This window comes from Neoarius graeffei, chromosome 14 (genome assembly GCF_027579695.1).
Source record: "Neoarius graeffei isolate fNeoGra1 chromosome 14, fNeoGra1.pri, whole genome shotgun sequence".
Classification (NCBI taxonomy): Eukaryota; Metazoa; Chordata; class Actinopteri; order Siluriformes; family Ariidae; genus Neoarius; species Neoarius graeffei.
Genome location: NC_083582.1, coordinates 65,033,596 through 65,058,617, shown reverse-complemented (window position 1 = coordinate 65,058,617; position 25,022 = coordinate 65,033,596). Strand labels below are relative to the sequence as shown.

Sequence of the window (25,022 nt, the reverse complement as noted above, 5' to 3'; positions counted from 1 at the left end):
TTGAATTGTGACATGAATTTCACATATCTTGTTTCTGAAATTTTAAATATAATTATTTGTACCAATAAGGTCACGATTTAGTAGGAAGAAGTTTGACACAATGACTGAAAATGTTGCCACCTGCCATCTACTGTGCGGGAGTGTGATGTGCATGTCAGTCCCTACGAGATCTCATCAAGTAAAGTATACATGATTTGTTTAGATATAGTTCGTAGTAGGCCAGTTCAAATAGCGTTTATATGATTTAATTGAATATATTTTCAATTTTATAAACTTTACTTAAATTTTATGTGTAACTATTTCTTAATATTTACCTGGACCAAGAATCATTTTTTTAAGTGTATAATTCTCCTGCTTACTGCTTCGAGAGAAAATAAAGACAATAGCAAGACTCACTGTAATCGAAGGAAAGAATTAGGGACAGTAGTAGATCAGTACTCGTTGTAGACATTGGGATACTGATTGGATGGCCATGAGTTCAAATCCCAGCACTGCCAAGCTGTCACTGTTGGGCCCTTGAGCAAGGCCCTTACTTAACCCTTAACTGCTCAGTTGTATAAACATGATAAATGGAAGTTGTTAAGGCATATGCCATAAAGGAAAGAACACCATAGCTGAAACCTTGGTCAACAACTCGCTGACCTTTTGTTGGCGCGCATACATGATGTGCTGCATTATATATTTGTTACAAGAGGATAATGATCATATAGCCTACATGTGTGTTTCCATTCATCTCCATTTTTATCACCTTCTCACCCAGTTCCTGATAGGCCGAACACCTGTCAGCAGATAAGCTTTTTTCATTTATCCCGATCTTCAAATAATTCGGCTTCCATTACAGAGTCCAGAGATATCGATCTTACTGTGAACGACTCTGTAATGTTTTGGATTCATCGCTTTCTTGGCTGTCCTACAGGTCTTTTAGTCCTAGGTTTCCAGATGAACCATTTCTTTGATATTAGTTGGTCCTGCATTCTCATCATATGGCCAAGCCACCTAAGTTGGGCACACGCCACACAAGTGAGGACACTCTCCACACCCAGTTTGAATAACTCGAGCAATATTTATCCAGCAGTGGCTTGGAGGCCTGTCCTGCTTTCACCAGAGCCCCTTTAGCCACCCCTGTCCATAGACAAGAGTGTTATCCAGGATGCACCACGAGGAGGTGGGGCTGGGCTTTGCACCATCTCTATTAACATGCTGAAATAGTTGTGAGCTAGCTACAACTTTTTATAGTCCTGGGTATGACTTTAAACTGCAACCAGTGGTGAGTCTCAGGTCCGGGAGGACTTGAGTATTGGGGAAAGTGGTGTTACCCCTTAATCACCATTGCTCCCAGGTCTGCTGTGACCTGGAGTGGTAGCACCTGCCTGGGTTCCAGCTATGGGTTAAATAGTACATCACTAATAAGGCACTGGCAGCAGGGTGCTTTTTGGTGCAATGTGGCAGATGAACCCAACAGGGTCACTGGCACACCACCTGATGGCATGCAGAAGAGCCACTCAAATGGCCATCACTTGCCAAGTCAGTTGTCACTGCGGGGCAACTTCCAGACCTGTCAGGTCTGTGGTACTTTTGTGCACCACTTGGCATCAGGCCTGGAGATCCAGAGAGACAACACGATGGGGGCACGGCATCGTTTGTCTAACCGTGCAAGGCACTTCGTTAGGAAAGGAGAATAAGTCTGGTGCGCTCTGGTGTGGGCCTCGGGGCCCATCTGCGTTTCTGCACGTCCTAATGAAGCAGTCATCATTGCTTGCGGTGGACAGCCGACGACAACTACTTTTTAGATCAATTGGTTTCCAGGCAACCTGAAACACGGGACTGGGTGGTACACTGGCTTGCCTCGTGGCCTCGCTAATAAATTTATGATTTGTCCATTCCTGTAACATTTAACCAACTTCACCACTCTGATACATCTCATGAGTTGCTTTTTAAGAAAAAAGCACACTGTTGAGCACATCTCTTCTGTCTGGAGACCTAGACGAGAAAAATATAAACAGGTGCCTGAATTCATTGCACGGCAATATTTCTAATCACAGATTTTTCAAGGCATCTGTGAATTTATGATTATATGATTATTATAGATCTATGAGCACTTACACATTACTAACTGCACCTTTTAATCACAGAACCTTGGATGTAATGTTATAGTATTCCTTTATGGCATTCTTCATGGCCCAGGTTATAAGAGGTTTGGCTGCCCTTTTGGCTCTTTCAGCTGTATTTGTGGCAGAAAGACTGTTCACTTTTCTCTTCACTGATGAGATTGGAAGTGAAACACACTGTGAAGTTTATTTTGATCAGTATTGAAGGTTGGAGATAAACATTTTAATCACAAACACTAATGTCTCAGATCGTTCATAAAAAGAAATCAAACAGCTTGTTGCTTGTCTGAAACTCTTTACTGATAGCTGCGGAGTTCTTTTGATCACAAAAGCATTTACATTTCTGTGGATCTTTGGTGTGGAAGGTTTGAGACGTGTCTGTTTAGGAACCCTTTGTTTAGGGAAGGTAATTGAGAACCTTGAGATGAGATAAGAGATGAGACTTGAGATAATCTCCTTTGTCCCATAGTTGCTTCATATCTGACAGGGACAGTTGAAGTGTGCATATTGTGGCTTAGATTGCTTTTTTTTATTATAACACGACATTATTGTTATTAACTACAGACCGTGATTGGCTTTTGAATATAATTTCATTCCCAGCTCTGAAAAATGCTAAAAAGAGAAGAGCTATTGTAGCACAAACTGCTGAAAAAGATAATGTTGGCTAAAACAGAAAGGTGTCAGCATTAACTTTTTCAGTAGTTTGTGCTACAGTAGCTCTTCTGTGAGTTTGGACCATATGGGCTCGCCTTCATGCCCCATGCGAATCACTGAACCTTTGACACCCATGACCCTGTCTCTGGTTCACCAGTTGTCCTTCCTTGGATCACTTTTGAAGAAGAATAATCCCTCATTTTTGTCACATGTACGCTCAAGCACAGCAAAATTCCTTCTCTGCATTTAACCCATCTGAAGCAGTGAATACATGAGCATACACACATACCTAGAGCAGGGGGCAGCTATACTACAGCACCCAGGGAGCAAGTGGGGGTTAGGTGCCTTGCTCAAGGGTGCTTGAGCTATTCGTGCTGGTCCAGAGGAGCGCAGGTGGCCAAGTGGTTAGAGCGCTTGACCGCTAAGCGAACGATCCCTGGTTCGAGCCTCAGCTCGACAGGGATCTGGGGCTCGCTCCCTGTCCACCCAGCAGTGAATGGGGACCTGGTGGAAACACTGGAGAAGTTAAAGGCGGCGAGGAAAGAACTGGCCACCCTACCTCACTATGCCGATGGCCCAGGACAAGTGCGCTCTCTAACAGGCACTCCCCCAATGTACGAATCGTATATGGGACTCCCCTTTGCTTTGCTGGTCCAGAGAATTGAACCGGTGACCTTTTAGTCCCAAAGCTGCTTCTCTAACCTTCAGGCTACGGCTTCCCCAAAAGCCGTACCTATCTTTGGTAGGTACTAACCACTGCATACCGGGAACACCCCACAAGATGTGCCATTTTGGAGATTCTCAGACCCAGTCATCTAGCCATCACCATTTGGCCCTTGTCAAAGTTGCTCAGATCCTTACGCTTGCCCATTTTTCCTGCTTCCAACAAATCAACTTCAAGAACTCACTGTTCTCTTGGTCATCTCATCTCATTATCTCTAGCCGCTTTATCCTGTTCTACAGGGTCGCAGGCAAGCTGGAGCCTATCCCAGCTGACTATGGGCAAAAGGCGGGGTGCACCCTAGACAAGTCGCCAGGTCATCACAGGGCTGACACATAGACACAGACAACCATTCACACCTACGGTCAATTTAGAGTCACCAGTTAACCTAACCTGCATGTCTTTGAACTGTGGGGGGAAACCGGAAACCCAGAGGAAACCCACGCGGACAACATGCAAACTCCACACAGAAAGGCCCTCACCGGCCACGGGGCTCGAACCCAAACCTTCTTGCTGTGAGGCGACAGCACTAACCACTACACCACCGTGCCACCACATATATATATATATATATATATACATATATATGTCAAGGTATAAAAAAGTACCAATTGGTTGACTCTATGTCAACATCAGCCTTGCAAGGTTCAGAATGATTTGAACCTCAAGATGGTGTTTTGAGCCACCCATAAAATGTTGATTTTTATAAAAATAGTAATTTTGATAAAATTAACACCAGCATTGATGTTTTTCATTCACAGTACAGTCATATAATTTAGTTTGCAGCTCAAATCCACATTTAAGTGTGCAGTACAGCTTTAATTTCACACTAATGTGCAATATGAGATATTGCATCGGTGGAATTATACAATTACAAATATGGCGAAAAGCACAAATGATCAATTATACAAAAAAATACACTGGAAGGAAAGGAACCGAATGCTAACTGTAGATTACAGGAAATGGAAAGATCATTTTCGGAATGTAATCTTGGAGATATCTGAATGTCCATAATGCATAATTTTATCAAATAACATTTATAACTCTCTATTTTTGTGGCTGTATGAAATCATTTTTCACATATAATAAATTTCCTGATCAGGTACACGATTGAATTTCAGACCTATTCTTCTACTAAGAGCCTAACTTGAACACTTAAGATTCTGGAAACGGTTTCCATGATCAGAGCATTATTTATGTGTTTGTTGTGCAGGCACCCTTTGCCCGGCCAGCACCTGCTGGAGGATCTCTCGTTGCATTTCATGACCCGAGACCAGCTATAAATCTCCCTGCAACTCAAGAGTGCTGCTCCACTCTCATAATCAATAATGGATTATTTCCTTCCCTTTTCCCTCTGTGAGAATACGCTTCATATTTCAAATCTACATTTATATAATTACTGAGTCGAAATGAATAGCAGGAGTGTTTGAGTTATGCGAGGGTCTATAGAACAGGGTGAAGGACACAGCAAAGGCTAAGTATTAGGGATTTTCATGTTTTTGGAAGTTTTAGCGTCAGTTGAGGACAAGTTGGGTTTGCCATTAGCTGTGACTCGAGGCAAAATGCTCGAGGTGATCCTGGTTTCTCCGCTCCAAGCTCAGAACACTCCTCCAGGCTTGCTCATGTCCAGAGAAAAGGTGTGAGTCAGCCAAACTTCCAAATCCACTTCCTCTCAGCTTGTTAACCCAAGTCGACCATTTTTAGTTTTGAACATTGAGAAAATCATGATGGATACAAGAAACTTTTAATGAGTGTATTTCAAACCTTTGCTCAGAAGGCAGACCTGTGGCAGCTGAGCCTACACTTTACTGTAAAAAATAACTACAGCGAGAAACCGTTTCCTGACACGAGTGATGTGTTTTTCATCCAAACAGTACAGAATAAAACACCGTTCTGAAACCTTTTGTAGCCTGGTAACATTTCTGATGTACTTTTTTCCTTGCTTGGAGGGTGTTCTGATCATAGCACGGATTTATTTCATATTAATAATCCAGCTATTCAAATATTAAGCACATTAGGCAAATATATTCCATCGTCCTTATTAACCAGAGCCATTAATTTTGGTGCGCTCCACCCTCAGAGGTTAACACCCTGTTAACAGATTTATAACTTTTAAAAAAAACAAAACTTTTTATATGACATTATGCAAAGTTTTATCAAAAGTAAGATTTGGTATAGGACGGCACGGTGGTGTAGTGGTTAGTGCTGTTGCCTCACAGCAAGAAGATCCTGGGTTCGAGCCCCGTGGCCGGCGAGGGCCTTTCTGTGTGGAGTTTGCATGTTGTCCGCGTGGGTTTCCTCCAGGTGCTCCGGTTTCCCCCACAGTCCAAAGACATGCAGGTTAGGTTAACTGGTGACTCTAAATTGACCGTAGGTGTGAATGGTTGTCTGTGTCTATGTGTCAGCCCTGTGATGACCTGGCGACTTGTCCAGGGTGTACCCTGCCTTTTGCCCGTAGTCAGCTGGGATAGGCTCCAGCTTGCCTGCGACCCTGTAGAGGGATAAAGCGGCTAGAGATAATGAGATGAGATTATTATTAGCTCATCCGGCCAACAGGTGATGAGTTTATGCCATCATGTGTTGTCCGGCGTTGTCCACATTTCACGAAAATCACTTCTTCTTTCTCAATTCTTCACCGATTTTTATTCTTTTTGGCAGGAAGGTAGGTCTGCCTGGGGTGCATATGACTTCTACTCAGATTTGCATAATTGCAATTAATAATGAAGATATGGAGTAATTAAGGGGCGGCATGGTGGTGTACTGGTTAGCACTGTCGCCTCACAGCAAGAAGGTCCTGGGTTCGAGTCCAGCGGCCGGCGAGGGCCTTTCTGTGCGGAGTTTGCATGTTCTCCCCGTGTTCCTCCGGGTGCTCCGGTTTCCCCCACAGTCCAAAGACATGCAGGTTAGGTTAACTGGTGACTCTAAATTGAGTGTAGGTGTGAATGTGAGTGTGAATGGTTGTCTGTGTCTATGTGTCAGCCCTGTGATGACCTGGTGACTTGTCCAGGGTGTACCCCGCCTTTCGCCCGTAGTCAGCTGGGATAGGCTCCAGCTTGCCTGCGACCCTGTAGAACAGGATAAAGCGGCTAGAGATAATGAGATGAGATGAGATTTAAGAGTGGGCGGCACGGTGGTGTAGTGGTTAGTGCTGTCGCCTCACAGCAAGAAGGTCCGGGTTCGAGCCCCGTGGCCGACGAGGGCCTTTCTGTGCGGAGTTTGCATGTTCTCCCCGTGTCCGCGTGGGTTTCCTCCGGGTGCTCCGGTTTCCCCCACAGTCCAAAGACATGCAGGTTAGGTTAACTGGTGACTCTAAATTGACCGTAGGTGTGAGTGTGAATGGTTGTCTGTGTCTATGTGTCAGCCCTGTGATGACCTGGCGACTTGTCCAGGGTGTACCCCGCCTTTCGCCCGTAGTCAGCTGGGATAGGCTTCAGCTTGCCTGCAACTCTGTAGAACAGGATAAAGCGGCTAGAGATAATGGATGGATGGAGTAATTAAGCTCTAACAAGCAGTTTCCACACACATCATTTCTTCTGCCTCAATTCTTCACTGATTTTGATTCTTTCTGGCATGAAGGTAGGGGTACCTAGGGTGCATATAACTTCTACCCATATTTGCTTAATTACAATTATTAATGAAGTTATGGACTAATTAAGCCTTAATGAGCAGTGCAACAAAAATCGCTTCTTCTCGGTCAGTTCCTCGCCGTTTTGGATTCTTTCTGGCAAATAGGTCAGTATTCCTAGGGTGGATATCGCTTCTATACAGATTCACTTCATTGCAATTATTAACAAAGTCAGGGACTAATTAATCACTAATAATTGCAAGTTTGAGGTAGAGCAGGATGTAATACAGGATGTTTCAAAAAATTGATATTATTTGAGATGTAAGTATCCCAGAAACTACATAGTTGGGGCAAATGAAACTGAACAGGCTTAATGTTGAGCAATATAAGATTTATTCCTCAAAATTTGAATGAGAAATTCAAAGGTATGTGGATTCCATGAATGATTTCACAGATTTTCAATATGCGCACCGCCTGAAATACACACACACACACACACACACAGTGCCTTCCTCATTTGAATTTTTTGTGCCATGTCCAAATCTACATTGCAGTTGGTGCATTTTTAGAGAATTCTCTAATAAATGCATGCTGCACCGTCTTGTTCGAGCGTACGCTAACACACAAAACGCCTTTTATTTTTCCAGTGAATGGCATTTCTATACCTAAAAAGATCTCATCTCATCTCATTATCTCTAGCCGCTTTATCCTGTTCTACAGGGTCGCAGGCAAGCTGGAGCCTATCCCAGCTGACTACGGGCGAAAGGCGGGGTACACCCTGGACAAGTCGCCAGGTCATCACAGGGCTGACACATAGACACAGACAACCATTCACACTCACATTCACACCTACGGTCAATTTAGAGTCACCAGTTAACCTAACCTGCATGTCTTTGGACTGTGGGGGAAACCGGAGCACCCGGAGGAAACCCACGCGGACACGGGGAGAACATGCAAACTCCGCACAGAAAGGCCCTCGCCGGCCACGGGGCTCGAACCCGGACCTTCTTGCTGTGAGGTGACAGCGCTAACCACTACACCACCGTGCCGCCACCTAAAAAGATAAAAACAAAAAACATTAAACATAACATTTTGACCTGTTTCCACACATGCTGTTAAAATTTGAGGTCAATTGAACGATAATTAGCAAAGTTATTGGATTGTGAAATGATCTCAGATTTTTTTCAAACACCCTGTGTATTTCTGTAAAGCTGCTTTGAGACAATGTCGAATGTTACAACCGCTATACAAATAAAATGGAATTGAACTGAAATTAGTAATATGTCTGGAAATAATCTCAATAATCTCATGTTTGCTTTCCAGTAATCTCAGAATAATAACTGTTAGATAAATTTGCCTATATTGAAGATATGTTCACTTGCTAAAATATATTTTTGACACTGCTTCGCACAAACATTGAACGAGTTCTAGTGTTGGCGTAGTGTACGATGTAAGTCTAGTGATAATCATCTTCATTTGTTACCTCAGTGTGGTTCTTGGGATCTCAACAGCTTCTGCGACCTTATGAACAGATATAGCTCAGAATTTCAGCAGTTCAGTTGCTCATGATATTTCATCACTCCCATAGTGTTTACTATTTAGCTATGGTTATCGATATTACTGACTGATTGCTGAGTAATCATGTGCGAGGTACTGGAGTACAGATTATGGTAATAATGGCTAGATAAATCTCCCCTGTAGACTTGTGAAAGTTCACTGTTGTGTAAACACTGGGTTGTGACTGAGCTGCAGAAATCTCTGAAGCAGAACCATCAACTAGGCGTGGACAAGAACAGTGGCGGGCACGTGCAGTTTAAAACGCAGTACGGAGTCTGTATATAACGGTACTACAGTGACCTTTTGTGCCAACTACTACCAGGATATACAGGTAGTCGTCGACTTACGACTGCGTTCAGTTACGACTGACCGGTCGTAAACCGATCTGGTCGTAAGTCGGCCTATGTTAAATGAACGTAAGTATATTGTGATGTGTAATGATATTGTAATCATCTTAAAGTCTTATTTTATCAACATTTTCTTATTTCATTACCTCGGCTCATTATTTGGTTTAAGTCAAACACTGCATACTACACTGCGTACAGTACAATTCGTTTAACATGTGCAAAACAAAAAATACGAAATACAGGTGTGAAAAATAGAAAACATTTTAGTTTGAAACATACCAAAATACAAATGTAAAACATAGCAAAGTACAAAACTTAGTGACCGCTGGCATCACTGGTGCTTGGCTGTGGGTCGTCTACGTCATCATCAGCTGTTGCAGCGCTCGGGCTGGTGGGAGGATTTGCTCGTTTCATAAACCAGGAGCTGGGGCGGAAACTGTTGTACGCAGCGAGAGGCTGGATGCTGGGCGCTGCCAGGAGCTGGGGCGGAAACTGTCGCTAGCTCAGCTGGGAAACACTTGCCAGTCATAACCAGATGGTCGTAAAGTCAATCGGTCGTAAGTTGCATAGGTCGTAAGTCGACGACTACCTGTATAGGGATATTTTGGTGTAAATTTATGGACAAGATTGATGTCATAAATTTAAAAAATATTTGAGCTCGACTGGTTGAGAGTAGGGCGGCATGGTGGTGTAGTGGTTAGTACTGTCTCCTTACAGCACGAAGGTTCTGGGTTCGAGCCCCGTGGCCGGCGAGGGCCTTTCTGTGTGTAGTTTGCATGTTCTCCCCGTGTCTGCGTGGGTTTCCTCTGGGTGCTCCGGTTTCCCCCACAGTCCAAAGACATGCAGGTTAGGTTAACTGGTGGCTCTAAATTGACCGTAGGTGTGAATGTGAGTGTGAATGGTTGTTTGTCTCTGTGTCAGTCCTGTGATGACCTGGCGACTTGTCCAGGGTGTACCCCGCCTATCACCCATAGTCAGCTGGGATAGGCTCTAGCTTGCCTGCGACCCTGTAGAACAGGACAAGTGGCTACAAATGATGGATGGATAAACAAAGCAAATACAATATAAATTGGTTTTGCTGTGAAAAGTGTGGGTGATCTGTTAAAATATTATGTGAGTGCTTCATGGATATTTCAGTTCTGTCTGTTTTAGCTAAGTATTAAAGGTGAACTGACGTCATTTTTAAACTTGCTTTATTTCTTCATTAACGTGTTATTCAATTACGTTTTCGGTTTTAGTAACCTTATATCGTGACTCGTATTGGCAACTCATCTCATCTCATCTCATTATCTCTAGCCGCTTTATCCTTCTACAGGGTCGCAGGCAAGCTGGAGCCTATCCCAGCTGCCTACGGGCAAAAGGCGGGGTACACCCTGGACAAGTCGCCAGGTCATCACAGGGCTGACACAGACAACCATTCACACTCACATTCACACCTACGGTCAATTTAGAGTCACCAGTTAACCTAACCTGCATGTCTTTGGACTGTGGGGGAAACTGGAGCACCCGGAGGAAACCCACGCGGACACGGGGAGAACATGCAAACTCCACACAGAAAGGCCCTCACCAGCCCCGGGGCTCGAACCCGGACCTTCTTGCTGTGAGGCGACAGCGCTAACCACTACACCACCGTGCCGCCCGTGTCACATTCATTCCACCAAATTAACTGTTTTCCAAACGAAATTACCGCCTACTTTCTTCAAACTTTCCTGATTGCTATCAAAACAAACAAAACTTCCGGCTTGATTACGTCAGCATTCGAAAGAGGGCGCGCGCGTCTTTTGACAACGTTGGCAGATGTTGGTCATTTTGATTTCCGCTGTACGTTTTACTTCCGTCCTACGATGTCTCGCACAGGTCTCAACGAATCTCGTTTACGGCCGTTGCTTTGACATATGGACTGATATATTACAGAGCGTATTTCAAACAATCATAACTTGCTATAGCAGCGACAAAATGGCGATCAAAAATGCATTTAATAAGATGAGAAATAGAATTTTGATGATAAAAAATTTGCCTTCAGTTCTCCTTTAAGATATTTCTCAGAATGGTTAGCTCTTTTATTATTATAAAGGATTGCGCTCTTTGGACAGTATTTGGGAAAGTACACAGAGTAATGGTAACAACTAGAGGAAAATACAACGACACGGACCTCTTGGCTATTCTCTCTGGACACCACTTAGAGCACCAAGGTCCCAAAAGGTGCACAAATATGAGAGGTGAAAGTATGGGGTTTCGTGAGTACAATTTCTGAGTACACTATTGGTGCATACGAGGCATCAGTTAAAGGGCTGCTCCCATATCCTCAGATGAGTCACAGTCTGAGTCATCAGTATACATCAGCACCAGGACCTCAGTGCGTGGTTCGTGTACTCATGCTGAATCTGCGATTTCTACCCCAGCACAGTTCTGTCAGTGTGCAGGGTGTTTAGAGGAGATGTGTAGGGCAAGGGTATACTGTCCACTGCATACACAATCACGTTTCAGTCCACATGACCGTACTAACACGCGTCATGTGCGGCTTCAGCTGGAACCTGTATTTTATTGCATCTCCTTGCTCGGGGGAAAGTTCGCATTAATCACCATTAGTCAGCACTGCAAGTCCGTGTATATTGCATTCTTTCTTTCTTTTTTTTTGCTTCAAAATGAAAATAGGAAAACAAGGAAACAGCTTTCATTTAATTTTTGTTTTGTTTTCCTTGGCATGTATTAAATTATATTCAAAAATAATGATCGTAATAAAAACATTGATTGTTTCTACTTGGCTCCCACATGAAGTCTAGAAATCAAATATTTATGAAACTAAATATGAAAAAATTCCACTGCAGTACGTTTCAGCATGGCCACATTGGACCTGAAGTACAAGTCCGCTATTATTCTCTGGTTACGGTGTGTACTCTGGAACCTTATTCTGTTTTCATTCAAGATATAACAAAAGTGGATCAGCACAGACATTTGGGTGATTAAAATGTTCTTAAATCGTAGCATCTGGAAAATACTCCAGTCATACTGTTGCTTCTTCTATTTTTTTTTAAAGCACAGTGATCCATATCAGCAATATTTCAGGCACTAAAGGCAATCTTTAATCAGCCCTTCAAGCTAGTACGCAATAACTGCTGATGTACAGTGGTGCTTGAAAGTTTGTGAACCCTTTAGAATTTTCTATATTTCTGCTTAAATATGACCTAAAACATCATCAGATTTTCACACAAGTCCTTAAAAGTAGATAAAGAGAACCCAATTAAACAAATGAAACAAAACTATTATATTTGGTCATTTAATAATTTAGGAAAATGATCCAATATTACATATCTGTGAGTGGCAAAAGTATGTGAACCTCTAGGATCAGCAGTTAATTTGAAGGTGAAATTAGAGTCAGGTGTTTTCAATCAATGGGATGACAATCAGGTGTGAGTGGGCACCCTGTTTTATTTAAAGAACAGGGATCTATCAAAGTCTGATCTTCACAACACATGTTTGTGGAAGTGTATCATGGCACGAACAAAGGAGATTGGTCACAAAGGACCCCAGGGTAACTTCTAAGCAACTGAAGGCCTCTCTCACATTGGCTAATGTTAATGTTCAGGAGTCCACCATCAGAAGAACACTGAACAACAATGGTGTGCATGGCAGGGTTGCAAGGAGAAAGCCACTGCTCTCCAAAAAGAACATTGCTGCTCGTCTGCAGTTTGGTAAAGATCACGTGGACAAGCCAGAAGGCTATTGGAAAAATGTTTTGTGGCTGGATGAGACCAAAATAGAACTTTTTGGTTTAAATGAGAAGTATTATGTTTGGAGAAAGGAAAACACTGCATTCCAGCATAAGAACCTTATCCCATCTGTGAAACATGGTGGTGGTAGTATCATGGTTTGGGCCTGTTTTGCTGCATCTGGGCCAGGACGGCTTGCCATCATTGATGGAACAATGAATTCTGAATTATACCAGCAAATTCTAAAGGAAAATGTTAGGACATCTATCCATGAACTATATCTCAAGAGAAGGTGGGTCATGCAGCAAGACAACGACCCTAAGCACACAAGTCGTTCTACCAAAGAATGGTTAAAGAAGAATAAAGTGAATGTTTTGGAATGGCCAAGTCAAAGTCCTGACCTTAATCCAATCGAAATGTTGTGGAAGGACCTGAAGTGAGTAGTTCCTGTGATGAAACCCACCAAGATCCCAGAGTTGAAGCTGTTCTGTACAGAGGAATGGGCTAAAATTCCTCCAAGCCGGTGTGCAGGACTGATCAACAGTTACCGGAAACGTTTAGTTGCAGTTATTGCTGCACAAGGGGGTCACACCAGATACTGAAAGCAAAGGTTCACATACTTTTGCCACTCACAGATATGTAATATTGGATCATTTTCCTCAATAAATAAATGACCAAGTATAATATTTTTGTCTCATTTGTTTAACTGGGTTCTCTTTATCTACTTTTAGGACTTGTGTGAAAATCTGATGATGTTTTAGGTCATATTTATGCAGAAATATAGAAAATTCTAAAGGGTTCACAAACTTTCAAGCACCACTCTATCTATCTATTTATCTATCTATTTATTTATTATATAGACATGAGTGTTTTATTGGGAAATACACCATTCATATTTTTCATACAAACTACATCCAGGACATTCATCTCATCTCATTATCTCTAGCCACTTTATCCTGTTCTACAGGGTCGCAGGCAAGCTGGAGCCTATCCCAGCTGACTACGGGCGAAAGGCGGGGTACACCCTGGACAAATCGCCAGGTCATCACAGGGCTGACACATAGACACAGACAACCATTCACACTCACATTCACACCTACGGTCAATTTAGAGTCACCAGTTAACCTAACCTGCATGTCTTTGGACTGTGGGGGAAACCGGAGCACCCGGAGGAAACCCACGCGGACACGGGGAGAACATGCAAACTCCACACAGAAAGGCCCTCGCCGGCCACGGGGCTCGAACCCGGACCTTCTTGCTGTGAGGCGACAGTGCTAACCACTACACCACCGTGCCGCCCACATCCAGGACATTGAGTAACATATTTTCCGACATCTTCACTCATGAGGAAATCAATGTTTTTTGATAAATTTGGGTACTTTTTTGTTTATGAATGTGTCGATATAATAAAAAGAAAATCACACTTTGGCTTGAAGGTATGAAGTTTATCTTCTCGTGTTGAAAAACTTGTATTTTTTTATACAAAACATATCCCAGACTTGAGGGACATATTTTCCAATGTCTTCACTCTGATGATCTCACTCCCAGCATTCACTGCGCTCGTCTAAACTTCATATCTTTGCACCACCGTGTAATATTCTCTATACATACATACACTGTCTTGCTGTATTTAATATATACTATATTTGATTGAGTCCACTTTATACATCATTTCCATATTCAGGGCTTGCAATTATCGTTTGGTCTGCTGCCAGATGTGGCTAATTGCATTAATTTATGAGCAACAGTGCGGGTTAAACATACTTCTCGTAAAAAAAAAAAATCAGTTATATGTGCTGCTTGTATTCTAACCTTTTTTTCTTTTTGAATGCATGAGTGCTTTACTCGCACAGTATGTATATTTTGATTTCTGTATCGTTTAATCATTCTCATCTTTACGCCAGCTATACGCTGCCATTTTTGCACAAGCTTAGCAGGGCCAGACGTGGCAAAATATAGTTGGTGTGAACAGACAGTCGTATAGATAGAAAAAGGGGGGTGAGGTGGAAAATGAAGGAAAGCGAAAATAGCTCAGGTGCTTCAGTGAAAAGTGGCAAGTGGCTTGAATATGGGCTGATTTGTCATGATTATTGGTGTGATGAAAACGATAAGGTAAAAATAAATTAAACTTGATCATTTAGAAACTCCCAAGAAAAGATTCGCCACTATATCATTCTTTAATAATACTCCGTTAAGCCTCCTCCCACCTCAATAACATTGCCAATTGTGTCAGGCCAGGATTCCACCAGTGTCTTGAGACTCCTCCTGTCAGCTTTAGTCCAGTCTTCTACTGACTGATGTCCAATTCAGCTACATTTTGGTGGTTTGCCTGCTGTCTCAAACAATCCCATGGAACTGAAGTCTGGTGATTTTTGCAGGCCTGTTACAGTGTCATGATGCACCGTCATACTTGTCGAACAATTTATCAACATAAATCAGACTTCACCTCTTATCTTGTAACGTAAAACTCTGACCATTTAACGGGAGGGATGAAATCTAATATCTGTCAGTAGATTGACAGTGAAACTATTAGGGTAGAGCAGTGCATTATAACATGAGCTCTGATGGAATATTAAGAATGATTGATAGATGGGACAAGAAGCGAGAACACAGACGGGTAAGATGCGACTCTCATTTGGTTACATACTGTAAAAATAACACACATTGTATGTAGTGGAAGTTCATTATGTCTGACTGTTTAAGATATTTTTAAGTTCGTTTCTTAGACAAGGATTTTAAGATCGTTACCTTGTTGACAGTTTCAGCGTGAATCTTCCGCCTTCCTCAGAACTGTCACCAGATGTCAGGTGGTGACGTGCCTTATCAGCTGATGTTACGTTACGGAGAAAAAGAAAAAAAGACTGAAGCTATTACTTAAACCGTTACTGGATGACAACAAAATTGATAAACAAACATACAACCACCTCATCCCCACAGCAGACATCACCCCCCGGATATACGGCACACCGAAAATTCATAAACCCGGAGCACCACTAAGACCCATTGTAGACAGCATAGGATCAGTTACCTACAACCTTTCCAAGACACTTGCAGACATAATCAAACCACTCCTCGGACTTACGGAATACCACTGCAAAAACTCAAAACAACTGGCGAAAGAATTAAAGGAAATCAAGATAAAAAAGGATGAAATCTTCGTATCACATGACGTCATATCCCTCTTTACAAAAACACCGGTCACAAACACACTCAACATAGTAGAAAACCGGTTAAAAGCAGACAGAACCCTGAAAAAACGTACAAAACTTACAGCACAGGACATAACAAAACTGTTGCATTTCATTTCGACTTCCACATATTTCCAATTCAGAGGCACAATTTACAGACAAAAAGAGGGTTTTGCAATGGGGGACCCGCTATCTGCCACTCTATGCAACTTTTTCATGGAGGATCTGGAAACCCGAGCCATAGAAACAGCACCGGACGACTGCAAACCCATTTTCTGGAAACAATACGTTGATGACATCCTCGAAATAACCAAAACAGGACACACACAACAACTCACGGATCACCTAAACTCCATAGACAAGACAGGCAACATCAAATTCACACACGAAGAGGAAACGGACATGACAATAGCTTTTTTGGACCTAAAAATACACCACACAGAAGAAGGGAACATTAGAATTACAACATACAGAAAACCTACACACACCGACCAATATCTTCTCTGGACATCTGAACATCCCATCGCACACAAAATGTCAGTAATCAGAACACTATACGACCGAACACAGAACATCACGGAGGAGAAAGACAGACAGGAGGAGGACCAACACATCCAACAGGCATTAAAAAACTGCCAATATCCACCGTGGGCAATCCGAAAAGGGAAACTACAGACACAAACAAAGGAAAAAACCAAACAAACCGGGGCTTTGTCACACTACCATACATAAAGGGAGTCACAGAACGCATCCAATGATCCATGAGGAAATACATATCAACACCCCGGTCAAACCATACAAGAACCTCCGACAGTTGCTAGTTCATCCCAAAGACAAAATACAACCGGACAACAAATGCAATGTCATCTATGAAATCCCTTGCTGTTCATGTAACAAAGTCTATATTGGTGAAACGGGCAGAGGCTTCCATACACGAAGGAAAGAACACCAAATAGAATGTGAGAAAGAAACAACAAAAAGACACACAAGATCCGAAAAAGAAAAAGCAAACCAAGAAAACCTAAAATCAGCCATTTCAGACCACTGTAAACGACAAAATCACATAATGAATTGGGAAGAGGCCAGAGTCATTCGCGCTGAAGAAAATAGATACCAGCGTTGGATTTTAGAGGCAGTGGAGATACGTAAGCGGGCACAAAGGACGATAAACCGGGATGAAGGAGCGTACGTGCTGTCGCACACCTGGAGCGCCATCCTGGGGGAGCGACCTGACAGCAGGAGGCGTGAACTACCTGTCAAATCGGACAGGACGTTCACGCCTCCGTAACGTAACATCAGCTGATAAGGCACGTCACCACCTGACATCTGGTGACAGTTCTGAGGAAGGCGGAAGATTCACGCTGAAACTGTCAACAAGGTAACGATCTTAAAATCCTTGTCTAAGAAACGAACTTAAAAATATCAATAACACACGTTGTTTACCTGCATTTAGATTGATACATGTAACTTGTATTGTGTATTTAAGTTACCGGTATAAGATTTAATTTGCTATAGAATGTGATTGTCTCAGTTCATCTGATTATTTAATTAGCCTTTTATGTTTTATCACTGAAAATACATGCATGTACATGTATGTTACATAAGTTATAACACCTATCCTGTTTAATCGACTCAGTAATTATATAAATGTAGATTTGAAATATGAAACTTGCTAAAGTTAGCAAGTCAACTGTAGTCCTCAGCCATAAGAGCATTACTGTAAGTGTCCAGAGCGTCTTCCAAGTGTGACTTTCAACTGTCCATATGGGGCCGTCCTCTACAGGAGCGATGTGATGAGACTCCAGCCAGACGTAGGGCATCAGGATGGATCAGGCAGGTCCGAGGAGCAGAAAAGGTCAGCATCTTGATCTCAGGATTGACATGTAACTCAGAGGGGGGGAGAAAAAAAGAGAGAGAGAGAAAACGCAGGTTGTTAGGTATGCCCAATGTCACCTGATGAGTAGGTACAGTATACATTTTGCGCTGAGCGCAAGCAGGGACTCCGGCAAAACTAACTATGACAGCATAACTAAAAGGAAAGAGCCAGAAGGAAACACAGGCATGAGGGAGCCCCGGGACATAAAGCAGCAGCCACTACACCGTCAACAAACTCGAATGAGCAAGTGAGTGGGGACTGACAGCATCCATACATCCCAGTTTACCAAAACACTCTATGTCTGAGGACCCTCCGGATCTACTCCTTTACCTCATAAACACTATTAACAAAAGGCTTGACTAAACAGATATGTTTTCAGCCTAGACTTAAATGCTGAGACTGTGTCTGAGTTCCGAACACTACCGTACTTGGAAGGCTGTTCCATAACTGTGGGGCTTTGTAAGAAAAGGCTCCGCCCCCTGATGTAGCCTTCACTATACGAGGTACCAACAGATAGCCTGCACCTTTTGATCAAAGTAGGCGTGGTGGGTCATAAAGGACCAGAAGTTCGCTCAGGTACTGTGGTGCGAGACCATTCGGTGCTTTAAAGGTCAATAGTAGTATTTTATAATCAGTACGAAATTTGATTGGGAGCCAGTGCAGTGTGGATAAGACAGGGGTGATGTGGTCATATTTTCTAGTTCTAGTAAGGACTCTCGCTGCTGCATTTTGAACTAACTGGAGCTTGTTTATGCACTTATTGGAACATCCAGACAGTAAGGTATTACAATAATCCAACCTGGAGGTAACAAAAGCATGAACTAGTTTTTCTGCGTCGTGTAGTGACATTAAATTAAATTTCTAATCCTGGCAATATTTCTGAGATGAAAGAAAGCTATCTGGGTAATGTTATCGATATGAGTTTCAAATGAGAGACTGGGGTCAATAATCACCCCGAGGTCTTTTACTGCTGCACGTGAAGAAACAGTATACTGAATTATCAGTGTAAGGGCCCGGTCCCACAACACCGATAACTATAACTATACCTGTAACTACAACTATGACTGGCAGCACGGTGGTGTAGTGGTTAGCTTTGTCGCCTCACAGCAAGAAGGTCCGGGTTCGAGCCCCGTGGCCGGCGAGGGCCTTTCTGTGCGGAGTTTGCATGTTCTCCCCGTGTCTGCGTGGGTTTCCTCCGGGTGCTCCGGTTTCCCCCACAGTCCAAAGACATGCAGGTTAGGTTAACTGGTGACTCTAAATTGACCGTAGGTGTGAATGTGAGTGTGAATGGTTGTCTGTGTCTATGTGTCAGCCCTGTGATGACCTGGCGACTTGTCCAGGGTGTACCCCGCCTTTCGCCCGTAGTCAGCTGGGATAGGCTCCAGCTTGCCTGCGACCCTGTAGAACAGGATAAAGCGGCTAAAGATGATGAGATGAGACAACTATGACTATACCTCTGCCTGAATTTAGTTCCAGTCTGGAGCAGAAACACCACAACTATAATCCCGACTACTGTATAATCCCGGTTGGTCCTGCCACTCAGGGAAATAAATGCATGCAACTTAGGAATCATCATGAAAGTTTTTTCCAAGTAGTAGTAGTACATTTTCCGGGTCATACTGTATGGCTTGGACTCCAAAACAACCCATGCACACACTCCGGTGGTTGAGAAAATACAGATAGGTTACGGACTACTGAAATATAATAAAAAGGATACAAAATACGGAGTGGTTATGCATTTTAATACAGATGCATCACGGATGCTAATAATTTACAGATTGGTCACGGACGTTTCAGTATATTACAGATTGGTTACCGATTTCATACGGATGATGCATTACGGATAAAAAATTAAGAAGTCTGAAACAATTAAATGTTTGGACTGCTGAAGTTCATAATTAAAATATCTCACAAAATGATATCTTGTTAAGAGAAAATTTCTTTAATATGGGTGAATTTACCTAATATTTATTATTAGAAGATTATTTGGACTTAAATATAAGATTATTCAGCTTACTTTTAGACACTTTTCCTCATTTCAAGCTTGAAATTTTCTTATTCTTTTGGCAATTTTAATTTTAAGCATCTAATTCTAGAAAGAAGCAAAATTATCTGCTAACAGAATAAGAAAATATCAAGCTTGAAATGAGTAAAAACATCTAAAAGTAAGCTAAATCGACTTAGATTTGAGTTCTGATAATCTTCTAATAAAAAATATTTGATAAATTCACCTGTATTAAACATATTTTCTCTTAAGATATTTTTGCAGTGTCCATGTTTATTAATTTACTATTGATTTTTCACGGAAAATATCACATATCCGTGAATAAAAGATCCGTACTTTGTATTATATTTTTTATTTTCCGTGAATCCGTATTCTGTGACTTCATGATGCAACAAGGATGTGCAGAGATGCCCGGGGAAAATAGCACATGCTCAGATGATGTCACATGTAAACAATTACCTGATTGGTCAGATGTTTTATCAGATCAGGTCCAGGCCTGGAAAAATGGCTCCAGAAGCAATCTCATCGGATAAACCCAGGCCTGGGCTATAGGGATCATTATCAGTCTGGTGTGACCACCAACCACAAACTTCAGGGGCCCGATGTATTTATACACTGCAAAAAATGGCCTTTCAAAAATAAGAAATAAAAGGTTAAAACAAAGCATATTTGCTTTAATCAGGTGAAAAAAATCTGCCAATGGAACTAGTCAAATTGGACTTGGTAAGATTTCTTAAAGTAAGATGAAAAATCTAACCTGTTTTTAGATGAAATAATTCCAAAATAAGATTGGGGAACTTATTATGCGAGATCTGATTAACTCAAAATAATCAAAATAGCCCTCATAACAAGATCTTACTTCTTACATTTAGCCATTCAAGTCATTTTTATTTATTTCATTTTAAGGGTATTTCACTTAAATTCATGACAAAGTCTTAGCAGTAAAAACTGAATTTAAGATAAATATACTGATATTAGGATTGTTAAATTCTACAACTAAGCATTGCTAGCTTAAAAGATTCTCCTTTTGTGACCTGTAATTAGTAAAATACTCTAGATATGAGACCAGAGACTATCTTGAATCAAGTTGACGACATGTGTAGCATTGCAACAAGTTTATTTTTTTTTCCCATTTCAACATTCAAACATTAAAACATCTCTTAAGATTCCACTTCCCCAGGGCCTCAGGCACCAAAAAAATAAAATAAAATTAAAAAAAGTCTACGCATTTTGACTTACAATGCTTACACAACGCCAAAGCAGCAGTGCATTTTGGGGGCACTGACTATTCATGTGTACAAGGGGTTTACAAGATCAGGCACAAAAAAAAAAACAACCAACCAACCAACCAACCAAAAAAAACACTGAACTTAACTCACAGCATTCCAAAAAGACCTCACTAAAACACCCTCCACTCACTCATAGCCTTTTTGAAGGCACTTGTCTGGTCTAGAGTCTGTACAGCATCTAGAACAGGGGTGGGCAATTATTTTTTCCATGGGGCCACATGAGAAACAGAAAATTTTATGGAGGGCCGGACCAAAAGGCTGAACTAAATTCTGCATAATATTAATTGTATTTCTTGATATAAAGCAATAAATAACATTGTTTTTACAAGCTGCTAAGACTGGTAAGAGTATGGAAGAAACGAGCTTGCCTTACAAAAAATGTCATTTATTCAATCAAATTTCCCAAAACAATGGTTAACAAAATGTGAACGTTTGTACCATTTTTTTTCAGTCACATTCACCGCAAAACACAATAAAGACATCGCAATATTGTCTTTCTACTCCAAATATCAAGCAAGAGACATCATATTATAATAATGATGCCCACATTTGTAGTCTAATCACCTCATTTGATGTTTTTCAGTTTTTTATTTGTTCAGTGAGAGAAATCTAGTCTCTGTTGGTCTTTAACGAGTGCATCAAAGTCAGGATGAATGTCTGAGGTGGAGATGCGAAGCACAGCTGACAGATGATCATCAGTCCATTCGGTGTAGGTATCAGATCTACAGATCGGCTCAGGCTCCGGCGCCTGCTGGTGACGTCACACTATGTGATTGGCTGGACCGTTTGAAGGATGACGTGCAAGTTTGTGGTTGGTCTGGACAAATTATGGAAGTAGTTATCACGGGATTAGGTTTCGTGGGATTTCATGTCATGTTCATGTCGCGCGCATTGCGTTTTTGTTGAACACAACTTCAAAATAAAAGCAATGCACATTCAGTCCATGCATGAGGTAAAATTAGAAAATATGTTTATTTTGTAATTTCTAATTAACCTTACGCGGGCCGGTCAGAATGAACCAAAGGGTCGGATGTGGCCCGTGGGCCGTAAAATGCCCAGGTCTGATCTAGAAGGAGCTCACTCTGAATGGCTGAGAAAACAGTCGCAGTAAACTTAGGATATGTAAGGTGGAGTCGAATTGCAATGAAAGATTCAAAGATTTCAGTAAAGTTCATTTATTCCCAAAACAAGCATACTTTGTTTTTTTTCTTGAAACAAGATGAACCGTATTTGACGAATGTCCAAAATGTACTTACTTGTTTTAAAAAAAACTTGTTTTATTTTCAAAGGTGCTCCAAATAAGACTTTTTCAAGACATTTTGTCTATACAAGATTTTCAAGACGGACTGTCTAAAAACTAGCCTTTCTAGCTAAATGAGGTTTTGCTTGTTGGGCAATTATGTCTTATAATAAGGGTGGCTAGATGTTTTGACTTGAAAATAGACAAATAAACTTCCTAAGATTTTTATTTTTTGCAGTGTAGTTATTATTATAGTTATCTGTATTGTGAGCCCAGGCCTTGACCAGCAAATGAATTGATTTAAGTTATAGAATTGATCCAAATAGGCTCAAGGTCACGTGTGAAATATCTCATCTCATCTCATTATCTGTAGCCGCTTTATCCTTCTACAGGGTCGCAGGCAAGCTGGAGCCTATCCCAGCTGACTACGGGCGAAAGGCGGGGTACACCCTGGACAAGTCGCCAGGTCATCACAGGGCTGACACATAGACACAGACAACCATTCACACTCACATTCACACCTACGCTCAATTTAGAGTCACCAGTTAACCTAACCTGCATGTCTTTGGACTGTGGGGGAAACCGGAGCACCCGGAGGAAACCCATGCGGACACGGGGAGAACATGCAAACTCCACACAGAAAGGCCCTCGCCGGCCACGGGGCTCGAACCCAGGACCTTCTTGCTGTGAGGCGACAGCGCTAACCACTACACCACCGTGCCGCCCTGTGTGAAATATAAATAAATTAATATTTATTCAATAGTTTCCTTTCTTTTCGTCAGACAACAGTGTTATTTATGTGTTCATGTTCAGGAAGTCAATCCCCATTTCTTTTATCGCTATGATTTTTGCCATCAGTCTGTCCGTGTGCCCAGCTGTCCTTCTGTGCCTGTCTGTCTGTCTGTCTGAGATCTGAGGTTCTCATGAGAGCGATATCTCAACCGAACTGATTCGATTTTGAAATTGCTCCAGCAAAGTTTGAAATTGAAACGGCATCAAGGCCACAGCAAGGTCAAATGTCTGAAATAGTATTTCCTTCTATAGCTTACTTCAGGTTTGAAGTATAATTTAAGGGCACTTCTGGCACACAAATGAATAACATGAAGGACGAGACTTGTTTGTGGCAGAAGCCTTCGCAGTGACAGCGCTGGCACTGAGTTCAACTTGCTCTCTTTGAAAGAATGGTACTGCAAGCGCATTTATACCGGCCACCTATCCAATCCAATTTTATGCTCCATTTTTAAATTATATTCATCCAGATTGCAATAAACTTGTGATGGAAGTCAGGGTCACTGAATATTGTGGTAGTGGTGGTTTAAAGATGATTCCATCATTATATATTACACAAGCCTATGACCCAGTTCCATAAACACAAACATCTTCAGTTCAATTTGTGACCTTCTGCCAGTAATATTTGTCCCAGTTTCTGTTCTGTGACTTTTTTCCCCCTCGTGTGTGTGTGTGTGATGCCACAGAGCTTATTAGATTATCAGTCTCTCCAGTCTTCCAGATTGAGGTCACTGGTTATCACAGGAACCGTGCTGATCAACAGTAATAAATGGTTGAGAGTCTTCTCTTCAGGAGTGAGATGTATGTGGAGCTCTTTATCATAGAAAGTGATCTTCAGTTCATCAGCGTGCTGCTGTGTCTCTCCAGCTCCTGCAGTAATTCATCTTCATCCCCTTCCAGATCTCTTATATCCTGATCTAGTGCAGGCACAGCTGCAGCATGTTTTCTCTAAGGTTATACCTTCGTATGGGACCTCGGTGGCAGAACGCTTATTTGAAACACATATCTGTAAAAAAAAAAAAAAGATTCAAAAATGCAAAGCATGATTTAACAAAAGTTGATCAATCTCCCTTACGGAATCACTAAAATAAGTATCCGCCTATAAAATATTGGCTATTTTTACTGTTATTACTTTAAAGAGTTTTTTTTTTTTTGACCTTTTGTACGCTAAGGAACTGGCAGTGCATCCACAATCTAATTACGTCTATGATACTACTATTTATTTTAACCCAATTTCCTCCCAATTAACTTGTAGCCAATTTCCCCCTACCAGCTGAGCCTCCCGTTTCTCATGCTGGGTTTCAACACAACAATTTGAAGGAAAATGCATGCTTTTTCTGATCTTTTCTGCTCAAAGGGCAGATAAATTTTCTAATTGAGATCACAAATTTAAATTGAATAGTGTTGCTCTTGACATAGTAGAAGAAGGGCATTTTTTGGCAGGGTAATGGAAGGCTGTGTCATCACTGCGGTATTTCAGATGATATGGCCTAATCCCTGGTGAAAATCTTTCACAGATCCCTAAAGTTCTTTGTGAGGGTCTTTGAGGATCCTGTTGAGGATCTCAACAAAGATCCTCAAAGGATCTTTAAAATTCTTGGCAAGATCTTCAAGGATCTTTTAACTTCTTGCCAAGCTCTTCAAGGATCTACAAGGATCTTCAAAGTTCTTTTCAAGATATTCATAGGATCTTTTAACTTCTTGCCAAGCTCTTCAAGGATCTACAAGGATCTTCAAAGTTCTTTTCAAGATATTCAAGGAACTTTAGAATTCATGTCAAGATCTTCAAGGATCTACAAGGATCTTTTAACTTCTTGCCAAGATCTACAAGGATCTACAAGGATCTTTTAACTTCTTGCCGAGCTCTTCAAGGATCTACAAGGATCTTAAAAGTTCTTTTCAAGATCTTGAAGGATCTTTAGAATTATTGTCAAGATCTTCAAGGATCTACAAGAATCTTTTAACTTCTTGTG

The 25,022-nt window shown here is 41.6% G+C and overlaps 1 protein-coding gene across 6 annotated transcripts in view; it reads left to right on the top strand.

Annotated features, from left to right (window-relative positions):
- The window catches only part of usp54b (ubiquitin specific peptidase 54b), a 362,268-nt gene that overhangs the window by 61,141 nt on the left and 276,105 nt on the right, over positions 1 to 25,022 (top strand). Inside the window, exon 1 of one of the 6 annotated variants that reach the window (XM_060940228.1) lies at positions 17,668 to 17,705. The exons of the other annotated variants lie outside the window; for them this stretch is intronic. The gene's annotated coding sequence lies outside the window, so the exon portion shown is untranslated. Of the gene's footprint in view, positions 1 to 17,667; positions 17,706 to 25,022 lie in introns of those variants that run through there. 6 annotated transcript variants of the gene reach the window in all.